Genomic DNA, 17,620 nt, shown 5'->3' on the forward strand with positions numbered 1-17,620 from the left:
TATCACATGTCACCTCGGGTATCCTTTAAGGACCCCTCAGCAATGCCTAACCCTATCCATCAATAATTTGGACGCCACCAAATGCACCTTTGGTAACAGCCCCTTGTAGTGGCTATTAAAGGTAATTTGGGTGTCTCTCCATATTACCCACCTCTCTATATTACCCGGGCACCTCCAGCCTCCAAATAAACTTCTTTGAAAAAGGGATGTGGGTGGGAGGGATAGAAGTTAGAAATATTTCCACATACCTAATCATGTTCATTTCCAAAGATTCCACAGGTTATAGTTTGCAGAGAGTATAAGAGTTTCAGATGCTAGTGGCTAGTGGCTCCATTTCACCATGGGAATGGTGGACAACTTTACTCCCAGGATATGTCAACACAGATTGGCGAAATTGTTCTCGCCAGCAAACACATTTTTGTGGCAAATATGTATACAGTATTATGATTCCTATAACGTATCAGTAATTATTCTGAACTAGTTATTGGAGGACATTTCACCCAGGAAGTGAAATATTCTGATTACCTTGTCTGCCAACAATCACTAAACCTTGTAGGATGTTTATGAAGGTTCTTGGTGCTGTTGAGAGACCTAAGACGACTAAGGTGGCAAACTGTAAGTCAACATTTGAAAACCTGAGCCCGAGGAATACTTGGGACTGAACATGAATGGAAATGGGGAGACTTCCCCCCTCCCTTATCTGCCATTTCTCTCCATCTCCCACCATCACTCCCAGAAAGGAATAAGATAAAATGAGGCCCTAGGCAAAATAGTACTTTTTGCCCACCACTGATGGTCACCTGACTTTTTCAGTTAAATTTGGTGGGGGGCTAGCATCCACCAGGCCTCTAGAATCTCTCCGGGCCTGAGGCAACTGCCTAGGTTTGCCTTGTAGATGATCCGGCTCTAATCACTCTCCCCAGCATACGATTTCGCATTGATGACTATGTATGCGAATTTAACCATTGCAGTGCCTGTGTGATTTTCCATTGTTTCTATGTGAAATCGTATGCAAATTAGCATGAAAATTCGCATACCAAAATCGCATGCGAATTTCCTATTAAATACATTATATGCGAATTCTGATGGCTCTGCCATGCAGATTTTTTCTGCACAGAAAAACGCTCAGAAATCCTGACAAGTGGAAACAAGCCCATCCACTTGTATTGCCCATTAGAATCCGCATGCGGGATGCGCATGCGAATTCACGAGAGTGGAAACGGGCCCTCAGTGATTATATATATATATATATATATATATATATATATATATATATATATATATATATATATATATATTAGTTTTCTCATCCAAATCACATCTCTTATCTAAATTTAGAGAACCCGCAACTTGTAGCATGGAGGTTGAAAAGTCAAAGCACAAATAATTAGATTGTTCAGAGAATGTTTCTCACACCTTACAAAAATGAAGTTTAAAGTTCAAAGATCCTGGAAAATATTTCAAGACCACACTATCAAATACAACAGGGATGTTCCAAATTCAGTTACTGAATATATTGGCCTACAGAAATAGATCTCAAACATAGATATAAAAAACCTCACTTTCAGGGATCAAATGGTCACCCAAATTCTATAGCACAACCAGTGTCGGACTGGGAGCTGGAAAAACCACCTGCTGGCCACAGGGCCGGATTTGTACTTTCCAGTGCCCTAGGCCTGCAGTCACCAAGCGCCCCCCCCCCCCCCCCCAAAAAAAAATAATTGTCCAACACTCTGACTAGCGATCATTGGTTTCAATGGGCTTATCTCAGTTGTGCTGCTCTGCCCCCCATTCAACAAGTAATTCCTGTAATTTGCGCTCCTGCCCGAATGTGCACAGCAGCCGATAGTGTTCTGAACATGCATACTTGAGAAATGACGCTGATGTATGACCGGTACTTGTCAAGAATACATAACACTGTACCGGCCTCGGTTGCTGTGCACATCTGGGCAGGAGCGAGAAATTACAGGGAGTGCGAGTGGCCAGAGCATGCGCTGCTTCTTTGTCCTCTGTGCGACTGGCTGCAGTCAGAGCCACAAACAGGTGACAGGGAGTGCGAGTGGCTAGAGCATGCACTGCTTCTTTGTCCTCTGTGCGACTGGCTGCAGTCGGAGCCACAAACAGGTGGCAGGGCAGTGCGAGTGGCCCGAGCATGCGCTGCTTCTTTGTCCTCTGTGCGACTGGCTGCAGTCGGAGCCACAAACAGGTGGCAGGGCAGTGCGAGTGGCCAGAGCATGCGCTGCTTCTTTGTCCTCTGTGCGACTGGCTGCAGTCAGAGCCACAAACAGGTGACAGGGAGTGCGAGTGGCCAGAGCATGCACTGCTTCTTTGTCCTCTGTGCGACTGGCTGCAGTCGGAGCCACAAACAGGTGGCAGGGCAGTGCGAGTGGCCAGAGCATGCACTGCTTCTTTGTCCTCTCTGCGACTGGCTGCAGTCAGAGCCACAAACAGGTGGCAGGGCAGTGCAATGGAGAGAAGCCCATCCAAAACAGAGAACAGGTAAGTAGCAAACATCCTGTCAGGACTCACTTTGCAAGTTCTGTTGTAATTAGAGTGGACCTGAACTCAGAACTTCCTCTCTGCTCTAAAAGATATGCAACAACATAACCTTTAAATAAAAACATTTCTTTGTTACAGCTGATACAAATCCTGCAATAAATATGCAGTGCGTCTACTTCTTGCTTTTATGGAAGCAGACATATTTTTAACATCCTGTGCTTTCAAATGAGCTTAGCTGTTTTGGCTGTCAGGTGACACAATGTAGAGATTAAATTACAACTTGTGACACAGAGGAGGGGGAATTAGACAGGCTCTCGAAATACATACAGGGTACATTTCTCTGTTTTTATTCTGTTCTGTGCAAGAGTTCAGCTCCACTTTAAAGCATCTGAATGACATTTATTTATATTTGCTGAAAAATCTATGCATCTCTTTTGAATGCTGAATGTACATATGGTGGTGTGCTCTAACATATTGACAGTATACGGGAACAAAGTCTGAAGAAGGCTTATTTAAATTGCATTTAAAACGTTTTTTAGGGTAAATGAGGCATGTAGCATCATGTTTTTTTAATGATGTGGGGACTTAAAATCTCTCTCTCTCTCTCAGATGGGAAATCCGAGTTTGCTCGGACAGTGCTATTCAGATTTTAAAAAATATCCGAAATTGCTATTCAAAGTTCGGATAGTGGAAAAAGTTCAGATTATCTGGGTAGTTCGGATACCCAAATATTGGATGAGCACCACTGCTCAGGTGTCATTTAAAATGACAATTTAGCAATGAAAGGGAAGAAAACAGCATTTTTTATCCTGCAGTCTCATAGATTTTAGGAGCTGGATGACAGAAAATGAGTCAGGAAAGAGTTAACTAAGGAACAGAAGAGACCACTGCTAGCTAGGGAAAAAAAAGTCATAACAACAGTGATAAATTAGGATTAGATAAATTAACAACTGCTGAGGTCAGTGTCAAAGCTGTAAAAAGAGGAGAAGAAACTGCAGAGCTCACAGATGCAACCAATCGTGTGTTTTTAAACGTTTTCTTTCAGCTCTAGGACATGGCGGACAGGTGAGCGGTTAGGGAGGGACCCCTGTGGGAGGGATGCCTGCACGGGGCGGTCCTGCTAGCGACGCAATCTTGCGATGGCGTTCAACTGAAGCCTCCCACCTGAATGCTAATGGCTGCTAGATGTGGTATGGCAGGTAAAGGGTGTATGACAGTGCATCCTGATTGGCTGACGAGCACCTGCTGACCTATTTCAAATGTAGCTGGATGCATGTACTGCTGTGTTCTATTGCTTGTGTGTGTTGAATGCCTGCATTAAAACTCAGCGGAACTTAGTTCTATCTGCTTTGTAATGTAAATTTCTGGTATTTCTCACATCGATCTGTAAGTCCATCATAGAAAGGAATGGATTATCAGATGACCGTTATGATTGATCCTGATTGTTTTAACGCATCAGGAAGTGAGAGAGAGATGCAGGGATTGGGGAACTCTGGAATTCAGCTATTAGTGCAGAGCAGGGCGCTGGATGGCTGCGATGGATGGCTGCGCTGCGGGACCAGAAGCGATGATTTACTTTGACATATGACCGCCTCTCTCTCCAAGTCATGCCGCCCTTCTTATCTTATCTAATTTTATCGCCCTAGGCCGTGGCCTTTCTGGCCTTTCCAGAAATCCGGCCCTGGCTGGCCAAGCAGCAGTAACCCTGTGTTATCACTCACAAAGAAATCCGCAGGAAGTCTTCACTGTGAGCAGCAACACTTGATTACTGCTGCTTGGCCAGCAAGTGGATTTCCTCAGCTTCACCAGCTCCCAGTCCGACACTGAGTACAACAGTGTCTAAAAGCAGCATTTAACCACTTTATCCACCACTACAGTATATCTATGTCCTCTGTGACTTCATCTAAGCTGTGAGGACATAGATATACATCTTGAAGCTGAAGCACAGCTGTGCACGGCTGGCCTTGCTCCTGTGCAAACCTCTGTCTGGCACCATCTGATTGATGCAGCACCACTTGGTGAAAGGGTATATATGTTTCCTGAGCCAACAAGAGTGATTTTTACCATTAAAAATACATTTTTTTCCAGTTCATAGTGAAAAATACACACTGTAGCATTATTTCAGAATCAAATATCCTTACCATAAATTGCGACAGGAACATAATCTAAGTTTTATGATAAACGGCAAAAATAGCCAAACAAAATTTGTGTTTTTTATCTACAGTAGCGCTTTTTGTTTTTAAACTGGAATTGGTAAAACTGAGAAATAATGGGGGTTTTTTTCTGTTATTTTACTCTTTTTCCCATTAAAATACATAGAAAACAAAATTGTTCGAGTGAAAAAATGCTATTCAATAAAAGTCTAGTTTGTCTTGAAAATAATGATATACTGAACATTTAATTTAGGTTTCATAAGTAGGGATAACATTAATGCTGATTAAATAGGGACATAGCTAAATTGTCAAAACTGCTCTGGTCCATAAGGGGGAAACAAGGTCTGGATGTGAAGTGGTTAAACTGAAACCGAATAAAAAAAAAAAACATTTTCCTAGAGTGGTATATATATCATGTCTTTCAAATGTTCGCTTGTATCCACTTGAATCTTTCTCTATGGGTGCAGCATAATACCTTCAATGTGTTCTGGACATGGCTCAGTTCACAATATGGTGAATCAAGCTAACCACATGGGGCTCATAAGGCTAAGTGAAGACTATTGGTAGAGCGTTTCTGAGTGCATATGGAAATGCAGAGCAGCAGATGCAACATGCTAGGACATTTCCTGTTCATATGGAGTTAGTGGACACTTCTGCCATGTGTCTTTGCAATCACTACACATTGCTCTAAGTGCTAACTGCTTCAGATATGTTTAATGGGTATAAAATGGTCATGGGTGGATTTTATCCATGTACTGGGATATTGTAACACCTGAAAGTATGGTGGCTGCGGATACGCAGGCTATACCCGCAGCCGCCTTTGTTCCCTGTTCACAGGCCTTATACGTCCCGGCGGCGAACAGCATTGTCTCTTGCTCATAGGGTCTCTGTATCACGCGGAGACAGGACCTTTATGCTGGAAGAAGGAGCGTCAGCTGACCTGCCGGTCGGCTGACGTCAGGAGTGACTCGCGCCGCTCGGATTGGCTGATTGCTAAGGGTCGTGGCGCTGGGCTCTCCTCGGCTTCTTAAGCCTTCACAGATCATTGGCAACTCGTCTGCTGTTGCAAATACACTCGTGTTAGCGCTCAGACCTAGTGAGGTTCCTGTTGATGATAGATGTATATGCAGTGTTTGCAATATACATCTATCTATAGTTAGTTAATATTACATTGTATTCTGATAACCTGTGTATGATTCTGGCTACTCTTTGACCTTGCTATTTCTATACAATTCTGTATCTCTGCCTTTCTGACTTAGTTGCTGAACCTCTGCCTGATATTAACTACTCTCTTGCCTTCCGATTTTGTACTATCTCTGCCTGCCTGTTATGGAACCTAGCCTGTCTGACTACACTACTTACCAGCCCTAGCCACTGGTGAGGTGCTCTAGCATTAGAACCTACCAGCCCCTCTGGTGAGGTTCTGACCTATTTATATAGCTCCAGTGACTGATAGTATCTTGCTAGCCCCTCTGGCAAGGTCTAGTAAAACTATTCAGTCATTTGTGCTGTTAGTACCTTCAACTATTGGGTATCGAAGCTAGACACCTGGCACGAACTGGCAATGTACGCAATAGAGGTGCTGGCTTGCCCGGCAGCCAGCGTTATGTCGGAACGCTGTTTCAGTGCTGCCGGAGGCATCGTCACAGATCGGCGTACCCGCCTCTCCACAGAAAATGCAGACCATCTGACTCAAATTAAAATGAATCAATCCTGGATTGGAAACGACTACGCAACACTCCAGGACCCCAACCAAGTAACATGACCAATGAACATCTGGGATGGTTTAGCGTTTCCGGTCCCTGTTTATTGAACCTCTCATCTGTATTACATTTATGACTGCATGGCGGCAAAAAGCATTGCTGCTATATCCGCACGCTTTTTGTCCTCATGCAAGGCCTGGGTTGTTGTGTCTCAAAAAGCATGGCCTTCTCCTCCTGCGCCTGCTCCTGTTCCATCACGTGTGCTGCTGCTGCTGCTGGGTTAGCGTTGCCGGTCCCTGTTTATGGAACCTCTTATCTTTATTACATTTATGACTGCATGGCGGTACAAAGCATGCTATCCGCACGCTTTTTGTCCTCATGCAAGGCCTGGGTTGTTGTGTCTCAAAAAGCATGGCCTTCTCCTCCTGCACCTGCTCCTGTTCCATCACGTCTGCTGCTGCTGGGTTAGCGTTGCCGCGTGGTCCCTGTTTATTGAACCACTTATCTTTATTACATTTATGACTGCATGGCGGTACAAAGCATGCTATCCGCACGCTTCTTGTCCTCATGCAAGGCCTGGGTTGTTGTGTCTCAAAGCGTGGCCTTCTCCTCCTGCGCCTTCTCCTGTTCCATCACGTGTGCTGCTGCTGGTGCTGGGTTAGTGTTACCGGTCCCTTTTCCTGGAATCTCTTCTCTGTATTACATTTATGACTGCATGGCGAAAAAAAGCGTGTTACCTGTGCAAAGAAACATGACATTTTCCACATTTAAAAGACAGTTTTTCCTTTGAAACTTTACAATCAATTTTCTCAAAAACTATAAGCTCTTTTTCAAATATTTTTTTTCCCTCTTGTACCCACTCCCAAGGTGCACATACCCTGCTAATTTGGGGTATGTAGCATGTAAGGAAGCTTTACAAAGCATGAAAGTTCGCGTCCCCATTGACTTCCATTATGTTCGGAGTTTGGCGCGAACACCCGAACATCGCGGCGATGTTCGGCGAACGTTCGCGAACCCGAACATCTAGGTGTTCGCCCAACACTAGTGATGAGCGTAATTACCTAATTACAATTATGCAACATTTAGCGTAATTTGTGAAATTACAATTACGTCCGTAATCGAAAATTTGTAATTTCACGAAATTGCGTTTATGCCGAGTTTTGTAATTACGATCATTGTCGTAATAGAAACACATCAGAATTTCTCGTTTAACACAGGAATTTGGCTGTTCTCGAAATTGTGTTCCAGTCCAGAGCCTCCTGATACATTTAAAGAGACAACACGTGCAGGGACCTTTGCATCATCAGCTATTGCAAGGCCCAAAACCAAGTGTCTCAGCATGCATGACCGCTAAATGCACCTATACAAAGAGCACCTGTCTAATGCTGGGAATACACGGCTTGATTCTGAGCTGATAAAATGGTTAGATAATTTCCGACATGTTCGATCACCGTTCGATCGTTTTGCCGCTCGATTTGTCACTGAAGTGAAAAAAGATAAGAAAAATGAGCGGAAGATAAGAGAATCGAGCGGGCAAAGCGTTCAGGCGCAGAATTGAGCACCGGAATCGACCCGTGTATTCCCAGCATTAGAAGTAGCTGCAGGTAGAGCCTCCTGATACATTTAAAGCAACAGTACGTGCAGGAACCTTTGCATTATCAGATGTTGCAAGGCCCAAAACCAAGTGTCTCAGCATGCATGACTGCTAATTGCACCTTGGCAAAGAGCACCTGTTTTAGAAGTGGCTGCAGGTAGAGCCTGGTAAAGAAGTCTTTAGAGTTCACTAATATTAAAGCAGCATTAGTGTAATATTAAGTCCACGGCGTGACAAACTTGTCATTTGAAACCTGGAAAATGAAGCAAACAACAATAAACATAGCAAACATGTTTGCTTGAGGAAGTCTCAGTAGGTGATCTTGACAAAAGTTCTTGTAACACAACCCATCTTCAAGTCAGAGAGGCCACAATATGTCAAACCTCAGCTGACTCAAAATTGTAATCCAAGGGATAAAGACTTTCCAGCAGTCTCAGGTCTTCCATTGACCAGAAGAGGGTTATTACCAAGGTAGAAGCAGCAACACTTCATGGGGACCATTTATTTGCTGGTGTGTTTATGCACCCTTAGAATGTCTCTGCAAAGCAAAATTTCTGCATTTTTTATCAAATGCTGGCAAGTGTTCGGCTACAGCTCTTAAATGTGCATGATGAAAGGAAGCTTTAGGAGTAGGGCTCTCTTCTCTGTGGGAAGAAATCTGGTTGCATTGAACAAGGGTAGGCAGTGGTAGTTCTATAGTACCATCAAGAGGAGCTATCATGAATCCAATAGCTCTTCTCTCTACCACTTCTGAAACACCTCCACGTGTGTCAAGTGTGTATGATAGGGAATCTCCTTTAACCCTGAAGTAATAAAAGAATTCTGACTTGGCAAGTGAGCAATTGTTCTGATCATCTATAATTGTATATCGTTTCATGGCTCTTTCAGGCTGTCCTTTGGGATACACTCTGACTAGGAATATTTTTGTACAAGAACTGTCACAAAGATCTTCTCCACAAACCTCAGTGCATGTAGAAGAAATTGAAGTAGAGTCTGCTGTCTGGTTTGCATTCCCCCTACCAGGCAGGATTAGAATTTGCAGAAGTGGAGGTATGCTGAAGAGGATGGAGTGATTGTACATGGGTATTGCTTCCACAATCTTTACATTTGATTCCAGCCTTACAGTCTTTTGCAATGTGTTCTGTTGAAGCACAACACTTAACACAAATCCCAAGTTTCTTTAAAATTCTTGCAGTGTTTTTTTTTTCAGAACCCAAAGCAGTTCTTTTTCAATGTTAGCAACAGGATCAGGTAGCACATTCATCTTTATTAACAGACATGGGGCCCCAACGACTTATGGGTTTATTTAGAGCAAATTTGCCTTTAGATAAATTTGTACCAGGAATGTTTGATTTGTTGAAAAAGAAACTTGGATCATTCTTGGTATCTGCAATGTTCATGATGAAGTCACAGAAGTAGTAGAATGGTGGGAAAGAAACTTATTTCTCTTTCTTGTACTTTGAACCCATGGCTGTCCACTTCTCCTGTATTCGATATGGCAGTTTTGCAGCAATTAGATTCACACCATGGGCTGTGTCAAGATAGCTAAGGCCTGGAAGGTGAATATCTGCCTTAGTCAGTTGTAGTTCAAGCAAAAGTTCCTGAAATTTCTGATTATCCTTAAGGGCTGGTTCAGACGGACGTTTGGAGGCGTTGCGTTTGCTGGCGTCGCGTTCAGCAGCGTTCGTGTGCGTTTGGATGCGGTCGCGTTTTTTCTTCCCCTAGGGGGACATTAGCCGTCGCGGTTAACCTCCCCTGGAAGCTACATGTAGCTTCCAGGGGCTCCTTGAACGCCAGAGAAAATCGGGACCCAAACGCCGCGTTTGTGTAAACGCGCTTGAAAGCTTGGTACAAACGCTCCCATTCACTTGAATGGGAGCGTTTAACACCAAGCCCTGAACGCTGGCTGTAAACGCTCTGCAAACGTCCGTCTGAACCAGCCCTAACGGATATCTTGGAAAAGTTTTTCAATCTGTTAAGCAGAGCATCTCTCGGACTACCATAACTCTGGTCTAGGCATTCCCAAGCTGAGTATAGACCTGCAGATGGCTTGTCAACATGAACAGCTTTCAGTCACTTTACATGTTCTCTTGACTGAGGGCCTAGCCAATTTATTAACATGTCAAATTCTTCACTAGGAGGTATTTCAAAGTCATTTATGGCAGCCTTTTGAGGCCAGTGTTTGTGAACTCAAAGCAAACCATGTATCTAGCAAAGTCTGACACATCAGCACATGGTGGCCTAGGGAAGTATAGATTTGCATGGGGGTTTAAGCCAGGAGCAGGTTTGAAGTTCATTGCTATGGCAGGATGTGATTCAGAAGTAATGCTGTTATCAGGAAGCAGATCCATAACATGAAGAGGTGATGGTAGCTTGGCTTGGATGCCGACTCTTGAGTTGACAGCCTGATGCTTGAGGGCCCATCTTGATGGGCAGAGGGACTAGAAGGTTTAAGCTCTTTTGTGGTTACAATAGATTCCCTACCTAAACTGAGAAGGATATGGATGTTTCCTTTTAAAATACCAGTTGCCTAACTCTCCTGTTGATCCTGTGTCTCTAATACTTTAGCTACAGCCCCTGAACAACATATATGAAATGGACAAATTTGTGGTATAACGTGTAGTACTCAATATATATCAATTTATTAGTATCAAAAATTAGTGATAAAAGACATACAGAAAATAAAAACAAGGGTAAGTTGCAGAGCCTATTATGCAACATTTCTGGCCGGCCAACAAATGCACTCACACCTCACATACACACCACGCATATAGCCTAAACTGACATATCATGTATAGTGTGGGTACCACTTGAAGCAATGACCGCTCTGTAGTATTTCCTTAGGCTGTCACAGTCCTCTTACTTCCACATGATAAATAAAATTGCTGTAAGCATAGCGATTGCATGCAAGTTAGTTTTGCTTATAATAGCCAAAGTATCTTTGCTCCCTATCATCAAAGCTGCACACAGCTCAGTAGTGAATGCTAGGGCAATTGCCGTCCACCTACTCCCGCATAATTATCAATTTGCTGCAAGCATAATCATTGCATGCAGGTTAGTGTTCTAGTAAGCGATGTCCATAGTGGCCTTGCTAAATAGCTTTAGGTACAAGCAGTAACATGCAAGCTGCTGTAAAAGGACTGGTCTCACCAATAAAAGTCATCAGTCTCTATAGCGGCTTTTCCGGTTTAGGGTACTTTGTCCCAGATAATGTATTTTCACCATCTCCGTTGCTGTGCAGTTGGATAGCTGTTAGACTACGTGGACCTATGGTCGGCTGGCGTCCCAGCTCAGCCCTCAAATAGGTCTCCATGTTTCAGCGTCCCTCATGCCGACAAACGGTTTTAGAGGTTACTTCGGAGATGCACGTGGGTATGTGTCAGGCGTGCTCATCCAGGGGTGCTTAGGCTCCGCTTGTTTCAGGTATGTGATTTAGCCACTTCTGCAGTCAAAGAGATCAGCAGGACTGCCAGGCAACTGGTATTGTTTAAAAGTAAACATCCATATCCCTCTCAGTTTAGGTTCCCTTTAAAGGAGTGTCTGTGTCATCATGAGCATCAAAAGGTGCAGTAAAACTGGTGTTCTGGTTTGGGATGTAGTTCTTAGTGCGCTCTATGGGATCTTCCGAATTTGCCATACTGACACTGTCCGAAGCTTCAACAGCTTGTTCTAAAACTCTTAATTTTGCTTCTGCAGTAGTTTGCTCACATTTTCTGTCTAGGGCTTCAATTTCAACTTTCTTGCGGGCAGCTTCTGCCTCCATTTCTGCTTTCTTGTCTGCGAAGGCAGCTCGCACCTTGACAGCCTCTACCTCTGCATGAGCCCTTACAAGTTCACTAAGCATAGAGCTTCTTAAATGGGATGATCTTGAAGAACTCTTAGTGTGTCTAGTGGATGTGGAGTGATGAGATGCAGTGTTGGACTGGGAGTTGGTAAAGCTGAAGAAATCAACCTGCTGGCCAAGCAGCTGTAATCAGATGTTGCTGCTCACTGTGAAGACTTGCTGCAGGTTTCTGTTGGGAGTGATAACATGGTTTCTGCTGCTTGGCCAGCAGGTGGATTTCCTCAGTTTTCCACTCCCCTGTCTGACACTGGAGATGCAGTTTCTTGCAACTGTGTAATTCTTGCCTCTTCATTAGCTTCAATCACCTTTTCACTTTTCTCTTGGTTCAGATGTTCAAACCTTTTTATTTCATCTAAAGATTCTTTTGTGTTTGTGCTCCTTAGGAATGACATATACTGATAATTTTCATATGGAGACTTGAATTGTAAGAGAGCGCCCTCTAGTTGTAGTACTCTCTGGCTAGGCCGTGTGACTTCAGGCATGTAATGCACAGTCCTCTCCCAGAGGTGTGTTATATCAACTGAGAACTCTTCCATAGTAACTTCAAGCTTTCTTTAGATTTCAAAAAAAGTTTGGTTACACGTTTGGGTCTGGCACTTGCTTCTGTCATTACATCTGCATTTTTCTCTTTTAGCAGAGTGTCTGTCAGGTATTTGCTGATCCTCAGTGTTTTACAGCTTGGATCAGAGGGAAGACTTGTTCAGCCATAGGTGTCAGGCTACAGGGAGTTGGCTGCTCATAGGCTGATACAATGTAACAATATTGCAGCAGGCGGGTGCAGGAGAGATGGTCTGCAGAGATAAATGCTGGCTTTCTTTAGCTTCACAGTGCAGGCTAATGAGCAATATTCAATCTCAGAAAAAATCAGTTTATTATGCAGACACACAATTTACATTCCCACTGGAATCCCCACAGATTACTGTAGTGTAGCTGGGATAGTTCTGACTGAGATGTTGAGCCAGTTCTGTAGTATGCTGGATGCAATGGACTGCAATCTGTAGTGTGAATAGCAGGGCTCTCAGGCTTGCTGAATATTACAGTGATGACTGTATGGTGTTCTCTTTGTTTTGACTATTCTGTTTCAGCTGCTGTGGCTATGTAATTACTGATCCCTAGACTGTCCCAAGTCTCAGTGGAATGGCAATAACTTACATAAAGTCAGTATAAACAGATAGGCGACTCAGGTTTAATCTTGCAGTGTAGATCACAGTGACAATTCCATAGGTCAACATGAAATAGCTTTACCAGATACAGAGAGAAAGATGCAGCACATGCTTACAGATCCTTGTCTGCAGAGATACTGACTATGGGAGGGGTGCACATTTAAAATAGATGCCACGAGACTTTGGGTGCCGGAGATATCCGCAAGCAGAATATCTGTAAATTACAGATATTCTATGATGCATCACTGAGTAATTCCGATAGTAAAATTGGAAATCTTTACCGACATAATACTATGGCCTAACCAACCTCGCTCTCACATGAGCCTTTTCTCTCAATGCCTATACCTAGCTAAACCCCCCTGCTGACGCCTAACCCTAACCAATCCTTGAGCTGATGCTTAACCTGAAGAATCCCCCCACCGATGCCTAACACTAAGGACCCCCTACACTGATGAATAATAACCCTGAGGACCCCCTCCAGCAATGCTTAACCTTAAAGAACACCCGAGGTGAAAATAAACTAATGAAATAAACAATTGTATCCTATCCTCCTTCCCCTAAAAAGGACTTTTTAAGAAGATATTCCACAGTTTTATCTTTATCATATATTTAAATCTACTTTTTATGTTTTCACTGTTTTATTGTTTTTGCTCAATGACACATTCATTGAAGTATGCCAGAGCTAAAATCTATGAACTATTGACCCTTTTTTATTTCTTTCCTGCTCTGAGGAGCCATTTTCTGCTAGGAAAGTGTTTTATAGTTGTAATTTCTTATCAGTGAGGGGCACACTGTAGTATGACCCAGTCCTGGCTCAGACAGGAACTGCCAGTCTGCCACTTACATACCTGGGGCTCGATTCACAAAGCGGTGCAAAGTGTTTGCACGCCAGTGAAAAGCCCCTTATCACGCCTAAACTCACTTTAGGCATGATAAGAAGCAACTCGCGCAAAGTTTTGCGCGCGCAACCGCGCACGTGCGCGCGCAGCGTCCCCGCTTCACGCGAAGCTCCCATTAAACCCTATGGGACTTTGCGCGCGCACGTACGCGCGGAAACTTCGCGCGAGTTAGAGCAAAAATCGGTGATAACTCAGTGGTGCAAAGGTTATCACGCCTAAAGTCTTTTAGGCGTGATAACTGGGTTATCACCGCTTTGTGAATCGAGGCCCTGATGTTTAACTCTTTCAGGCAGAGAAAGAAAAAAAAGGAACACAGCATAGATATTTGTGTGCTAGGCACTGTACATACACATGTCTATCTCATCATATCACATGTCACCTCGGGTATCCTTTAACACTAGATTTACCACAGCTGCGCAGATTTGCGTAAATTCCCTGGAGCTCACACCTAGTAGCACCCCTGCTGAGTTTTTTAACATGCTATCAACTCCATTGTTCGCTTTCTTTTGTTCTGAAAACACGCACATTTCCATTTGTTTACTTGAACTAAATCACCTTGGATCTGAGTTACTCTATTTGCCAAACCTCACATCCCCCACAACCAGAGAATTCTGTCCTTTGTAAGGTAATGCATAGTCAGTCACAGGATGGGATGAAAAACCCAAAAGTAGGACAAGCACCATCACTAATACTAGATGACACTAAATAACATCAGGCTCATGAAGATTTTAATAAATACATGTGTGCAGAAAGGCCCAACAGAAATAGGAACACAACACCAAAAAGATAAGCGTATGACCCTGCATAAACCGCACCACAGTATATAGAAAGTACAAATAAGCCTTCCAAGTCTTATTTGTACCTTCTATATACTGTGGTGCGGTTTATGCAGCATCATACGCTTATCTTTTTGGTGTTGTGTTCCAGTCACTGGATGGGAGTCTGCTAAGGTTTGTCATTGCCATAATACATATGATATTTATATAAACCCACGACGGACAATTTCTTTACTTCACTGTCACTGTCGCACAGACTGCTGCAGCGCAAAACAACGCTATTGGGCACGGTGAATAAAGTCTGGTGTGAACTTCCTCAGCTTGCAAAAGACACTGCACAGCGAGAGGTATTATTATTATTTCTTGTATTTATAAAGCGCCAACATATTACGCAGTGCTGTACATTAATTTAGGTTACAGACAATATTTAGGGGTGACATACAGCAATATGACAATACAGGAATACAAGAAAACCAGATCACGCAGCACAGTATGAGTACCAGGTAATGCTTAGTCAATCACTGGATGGGAGCATGGAGATTAGGCAAGTTAGGTTCACTCAAATGCATAGCATGGGTTCACAGTAATGGAGGTGCAACATCAGGTAGGACACAAAAGGAGGAGGACCCTGCCCAAAGGCTTACAATCTAGAGGGAGAGGTAGGGACACGAGAGGTAGGGGACCAGAGTTCAGCTGTGGGCAGGGCCGGCCTTAGGTTTCACAGCGCCCTGAGCGAAAGCTGATATTTGTGCCTCTCCCCCCTTCGTCTTTGCTCATGCGCGCACACACATGCGCGCACACACACAAGTCCATATGCAATTCATGTTTTCTCCTGAGATATCTCCTAGGACAGTGGTTCCCAACCTTTTTGACATACACTACATGATACATACATAGACATAATGTATGATTATGACAGGGACTAGATTGTGAGCCCCTCTGAGGGACAGTTAGTGACGAGACAATATACTCTGTACAGTGCTGCGTAATATGTTGGCGCTATATAAATACTTAAATAAAATCTGCAAGTTTTCATTGTATTCATGTCATTGTATCAGCAACTTTTCATTCTGTTTTCACACAATCTATATATATATATAAAATCGGATGTATGTGTGTGTGTGTGTGTGTGTGTGTGTGTGTGTGTGTGTGTGTGTGTGTGTGTGTGTGTGTGTGTGTGTGTGTGTGTGTGTGTGTGTGTGTGTGTGTGTGTGTGTGTGTGTGTGTGTGTGTGTGTGTGTGTGTGTGTGTGTGTGTGTGTGTGTGTGTGTGTGTGTGTGTGTGTGTGTGTGTGTGTGTGTGTGTGTGTGTGTGTGTGTGTGTGTGTGTGCCGCGATCACGCGAAAACGGCATGACCGATTTGAACGAAACTTGGTACACAGATCCCTTACTACCTGGGATGATATGTTCTGGGGGTCTCGCGTCCCCCCTGCACACGTGGGCGGAGCTACAAACAGCGAATCAGATTTCACCCATTCAAGTCAATGGAAAAAGTGTAAAAGGCTGCCATTCTGCCAGTAATCAAGCCAGAGTCCCCACACTTGGCACAGTTGGTCACTTGGTGACCGAGGTTACAAATCCAGGAAAAGTGGGCGGAGCATAAAACAGCCAATCAAATTGCAGCTATTCATTTTAAATGGGAAAATGTAAACTGCAGCCATTCTTAGACTGTTAATCGCAGGGTTTTAAACTTGCCACACTTGGTCACTGGGTGAATGCGATTAAGATTCAAGAAAGTGGGTGGAGCCTAAAAAAGCCAATCAAAATTCACCTATTGATTTTCAAGGGGAATATTTAAACTGCTGCCATTCTTACACTGTTAATGGCAGAGGCTTCAAACTTCCTACAGTGTGTCTTTGGGTAACTGGGGTCCAAATTCACTAAAGGGGCGGGGCCACAAACAGCCAATCAGATTTCCTTGGTGGATAAACTGCTTCCATTCACACATTTTTGATGCCAGGAACCTGAAAGCTCACAAACTTGGTCATTGAGTGACTGTGTGTCCAGGTTACAAAAAGTGGGCGGAGCCAAAAACAGATTTCACTGGGAAAATATAAACTGTAGGCATTCTTACACCGTTAATGGCAGGGTTCTCAAACTTTGCACAGTTTACTGGGTGAATGAGATTAAGAATTTGGAAGGTAGGTGGAGCCTACAACAGCCAATAGAAATTCACCTTTCGATTTTCAAAGGGAATATTTAAGCTGCTACCATTCTTATACGGTTAATAGCAGATGCCTCAAACCTGGTACAGTCGGTCACTGGGTGATTAGGGTTCAAATTCAGAAAGGGGGCGGAGCCACAAACAGCCAATCAGATTTGTTTATTTTTCAATGGGAATATACAAAGTATCGATACCAAGGACCCCAAAGCTGATAAACTTGATAGAGTGACTGTATGTCAAGGTTAGAAAAATTGTGAGGCGCCAACAACTTAATTTTTTACATGGCAGGGTTCCCAAACTTGACACAATTGGCCACTGGGTGACTGGGATTAATATTCAGAAATGTGGGTGGAGCCTAAAAACAGCCAATCAAAATGTACCTATTGATTTTCAAGGGGGAACATTTACATTACATTTTACTCCGTCTAATCTGGGCTGCGTGTGTGTTCCAATACACCAAGCGTCACATGCTAATTATGTGACGCTTGGTGTAATGGAGCGCACACGCAGCCCAGATTAGACGGAGAGGACAGCGTGCTTCTGAGCCGAAAGTTATGCGCCGGCCAGAAGTGAAGAGGGAAGAAATATGTTCAGGTCAAGGGTCAAGCAAGTCGCTGGGACACCGGCATGAATAGTGCACGAACAGCGGCAGACAGAGGGGGCAGGAGGAGGTCACAGTATGTACTTTTGACCCCCCACACACTGGAGTTATCTGTTTATTCAGCTGTGGTATCCTTTAATGGCAGAGGTCTCAAACCTGATACAGTCAGTTATTGGGTGACTGGGGTCCAAATTCACTAAAGTGGGTGGAGCCACAAACAGCCA

General features: G+C 43.7%; 1 long non-coding RNA gene across 3 annotated transcripts in view; it reads right to left on the bottom strand.

Annotated features, from left to right (window-relative positions):
- Window positions 1-17,620, bottom strand: part of LOC137521607 (uncharacterized) — a 306,082-nt gene that overhangs the window by 121,947 nt on the left and 166,515 nt on the right. The window contains exon 5 of one of the 3 annotated variants that reach the window (XR_011022166.1): window positions 6,925-7,092. The exons of the other annotated variants lie outside the window; for them this stretch is intronic. This is a non-coding gene — a long non-coding RNA (uncharacterized lncRNA). Of the gene's footprint in view, window positions 1-6,924; window positions 7,093-17,620 lie in introns of those variants that run through there. 3 annotated transcript variants of the gene reach the window in all.

This window comes from Hyperolius riggenbachi, chromosome 6 (genome assembly GCF_040937935.1).
Source record: "Hyperolius riggenbachi isolate aHypRig1 chromosome 6, aHypRig1.pri, whole genome shotgun sequence".
Classification (NCBI taxonomy): Eukaryota; Metazoa; Chordata; class Amphibia; order Anura; family Hyperoliidae; genus Hyperolius; species Hyperolius riggenbachi.